The 4,340-nt window shown below is 36.1% G+C and overlaps 1 pseudogene; it reads left to right on the top strand.

Moving 5' to 3' along the window:
* Nucleotides 1-128: 128 nt before the first annotated feature.
* The window catches only part of LOC102839840, an 11,157-nt pseudogene continuing 6,945 nt past the window's right edge, over nucleotides 129-4,340 (top strand).

Here is a 4,340-nt window from a genome sequence, read left to right as displayed (position 1 = left end):
GCATAAGGTTGCTATGACTAGATACTCTCGATGGAATCTAACAACAATGGAAGTGAAATATAATAAATAGCATACAAAATTATTTGGCCAGTCAACCTTAACGAGTAACGTCAGCCATCAAACTTAGGATGGTTTATGGTCACATGAACAGAATAGCTAAAGATGAAAACTATGCTTTTGCTAAACAGTGTATATTTCCACTTGCCATGGGCTATCTAGGTATTGGTGCTCCCAAATGTGCAATCTGCCAACAACAGAAAGCAATATGGGTCCTTGGTGTGACACAACTTCTTACGGAATCTGAACAACCTTCATCTTCGAACAAGTGATTTAATTTTTTTTTTTTTCATGAAAATGATACCACTATTATATAGCAGAAAGTCTGATCCAGCAGTATAAACAGATACCAAAGATTCCACTTTTTAGTGAATGAGATACAAGAATGAGTGCATGCTCAAGGTGTCCACTGATCATATCACATATTGTACCACCCTGAAATAGCTGAAGTGAGAATAAAACAGCTTATCGAAGGAATAGCTGAATTGCCTAGCTCAAAGATTATACTTTAAGAAAATGAACAAAATTATACAGGATGAAGTGCATATTTAAATAAACAACGTTCATGTGGTACTGTAAAAATACATGTGCATAGAAACAAAGGCATGGGCTTAGGTGTGACCCAAATATAAATCTCACTGATGCAACTGGGGAATTTTTTATCAGTGTCCTCACAACTCTGTGCTCTGTTTAATGCAGGATCCCAGGCCTCAATAGAAGAAAACATCCAGAAGGGACAGAGCAAATATTTTATTGAACTCTACTGTACTGCAAGCACTTCAGACTCCTTGAAGGAAAGGTGGTAGTGGTGGTGGTGATGGTGGTGGTGGTGGTGGTGTGCCGTGGAGTCAGTTCTGACTCATAGTGACCCTATGTAGGGTTTCTGAGGCTGTAAATAAATCTTTACAGGAGCAGAAAGCCTCATCTTTCTACTGCAGAACGGCTGGTAGTTTCCAAATGCTGACCTTGAGGTTAGCAGACCAACTCGTAACCACTATACTACCAGAGGAGACATTATCTTGGCAGGAGCAATTCATCTTTATCATCAAAAACAGATAGATATAGGTTACACAGTGAGGTACATATTTGAAAGCCAGAAGATCCATTTACATGTATCTTTGTACTACAAAATAAAATTTAATAGTAAATGTACAAGTGTAGCAAAAGCATAGTGAGAATCTAGGACAGGTATGTCATCAAGATCACCAGATGAACTAATGGAGATTAAAGTAATCTCAAATGGATGCAAAGTGAGGGAGATTGTATCAATAGCAATCACAACACTGTTGCTGTGCACTGAGGAGTTGCTGTTGACATATAGCAACTCTATATAGAGAGTTTTCAAGAGTGGATGATGGGTTTGCACTGCAACACTGTGGTTACCAGTCAAGTGTTTATTCAGTGTTTATACTATAACATCAAACCAAGGTCCCAAATTACATGTAGCAATAGTCTTATAATGTACCCACTAACTTCCTTTTCTAAACTTCCCTTAAGGAAAACTGGCTCTCAAAGGAAACTGTTTCCAAAATGTATACAAATAAATAGATCTTAAAGTTGCACAGATAAACTGTGGTGGATGGTGCTTAATTCGACTTGCAGGAGTTTAAGACTGAGGCGTAGCCTTCAACTGTCAGTTCCTTCCAGGTGTCACCTTATCTGAAGAATCAGCTGTTCCAAATTAACAACCCATTTCTGGGAAGTTTCATATGCAATGACTGATAAAAGTTCTGCTCTGTCCAAAAAGGACACTCTGAATCCAAATCAACTTGATGACAGTGGGTTGGGTTTGGGTTGGATTTGCTTTATTCATGTTTAATGTTCATGATGACGTCTTACAACTCGTCTGCTCTAATTAAGATTGTTAATGTTCAGTTTGTCGAGTCTATTCTTCTGGTGTGGTGCTATGAGCACTAGACTTCAAACCAGAAGGTCAGCGGTTCAAACTCATCAACTGTTCTTTGGAAACCCTATACAGGATCACTATGAGTTGGAACTCACTAGATGGCACTTAACAACAACATTCTTAAAATGGTCTCTAAGTTAAAATGGGATATACTCAAGGCCATATGTTGGCTCTCATACACTTATTTTACTTTTCTCCAGCCACAAGTTGAAATTGCATATGAGCAACTAATAGTCTGTTCTTCAGTTGGTCCCTGGTTTGTTCTGACTGATGATACTGAATTTATCCTTCATCTCTTAACACAGATGCAGTGGATTTGATTCCCTGCATTCCATCAAGCAAGGTCCACTTGTATAATTAACATGTGTCATTTGCAATGAATAATTTATTTGTCTTGTAAACTCTACCTTGTGGTTTCTGGAACTGTTTTTATCACCAAGGCCATAATTCCCAACAACCAATCTTTCTTTTTTGTTTCCAACTTTCTGATTCCAATCACCAGTAATTATCAGTGTATCTTGACTGCATGTTTCATCAATTTCAGACAGCAGAAGTTGGTAGAAAGCTTCAATTTCCTCATCTTTGAAATTAGTGATTGTGAAAATAGTTGCATTAACCGGCCTTCCTTGTAGGCATACAGATAAAGTCCTGTCATTGCGAGTGTGGTACTTCAGGATTGATTTTTAAATGTTCTTTTCGGGATAAATGTGATGCCATTGAAATATATACTATCCTCATATTAATTACTATTGTGAGAGTTGAAAAATATTTAACTGAAGCAACTTTAATAATTTGAAAATGGCAATTATAAGAAGGATCATTTTAATAATAAGGGATTTCTCCCAATAATGAATTTCTCTTTGAAAAGCAACAAGCATATTGAAATTCTTCATTTATTTCAGGGCTTCATATTGATAGCAATAGTGATGATTAGATTTTATAAACAATACCAGCATTTTAAAATCATAAAGAAGATGAAAGTGTATAAATAATGAAAAAAATAGCATTATAATAATGTGTATTGCCATGCCTCAGTAATCAAAAACTGGGAAATTCACGAACACTGTGATTTTTTTAAAGCACAGATGAAAGAATCACTTTTGAAACAAAATAAAGGAAATAAAATTAGATTTATAACAATGTTAGTAGATTTTCCCCAGGCTTAGATTTATCCACTTTCCAGTGGAGTTACACTTAATATCTGTCTTAATCATCTAATACTGTTATAACAGAAGTACCACAGTTTGATGGTTTTAACAAACATAAATGTATTCTTTTACCATTCAGGAGACTCTCAGTCCAAATTCAGAGTGCTGATTCTAGGGGAAAGCTTTCTCTTTGTAGGCTCTAGAGAAAATCCTTGTCTCCTATCAGCATCTGTAGACCCGATATTCCTTTATGTTCTCCATGTGTCTTGGCATCATACTTTCTCTGGATTGATAAGCTTCAGAAGGGATTCCTGGTGTGGCACTGCAGGATAAGCACTGGACTTCTAACCACAGGTTGGCAGTTCAAACCCACTCCTCGGAAACCCTATACAGGGTCTGTGAGTCTGAACCAACTCAACAACACTTAACAACAACAATTACAACAACAGGAGTTTTACAGTGCAGGGTTCACAGGTCTGAAGGATGCACTGTGTTCATGACCCTTCTACCTTGGGAGTAGTAGGTCCCTTTAAGCTCTGCTCACTTCTCCTTCTATATCTTAAAAGAGAATGACTCACGAGAGAACAGAATCCTGTAAATTGTACCTGGCCTCATACACATCATTGAAGTGAGGATTTAAAACACATGGATAGCTACATCAGATCAGAGTGAATCTCATAACATTATATCATGGGGATAATTGCATCATATTATATCACATCATTGAGGTGATATATGCCACTGAGACCCCTGACCCAGTCCAGTTGGTACAAATCATTAAATACCATGGTATCTATGGAGAGGAGACATAGTTCTATAACATAAACTGTTAAAATTTGAAAATTTGTCTTCAACGAAATGATTTTAATTCCTAAATTTTAATGCAATTATTATGCATTGAGTATCTCATATATGCCAGACACTATTCTAGGCACTTAAGAAACTCTGAAAGGAACACAAAGCTCAAAAGTTAGTGAAGTTAATATATTCACTACTATGTTCAATACTTTATAACTTCAAATTTGTAAACAGTAGAAATAGGTCCAAAGGCATAAAAAGTATTGTAAATTAACAGAATTAACTTTTATGGGTACATAATTTTTCTGGATAAAATGCTAAATTCACTTAACAACAACAATATGTTAAATTCAAGGGAGGAAAATTACCATTTTTAGCCTATATACATGAGTATTCAAACATTTCAGGTAAAATAAGAAATTAGTTGTTCA

The sequence above is a fragment of the Chrysochloris asiatica genome, unplaced genomic scaffold, assembly GCF_000296735.1.
Source record: "Chrysochloris asiatica unplaced genomic scaffold, ChrAsi1.0 scaffold00058, whole genome shotgun sequence".
Taxonomy (NCBI): domain Eukaryota; kingdom Metazoa; phylum Chordata; class Mammalia; order Afrosoricida; family Chrysochloridae; genus Chrysochloris; species Chrysochloris asiatica.
The sequence above is the reverse complement of the archived record's forward strand: the minus strand, read 5'-3'. Positions and strand labels throughout refer to the sequence as shown.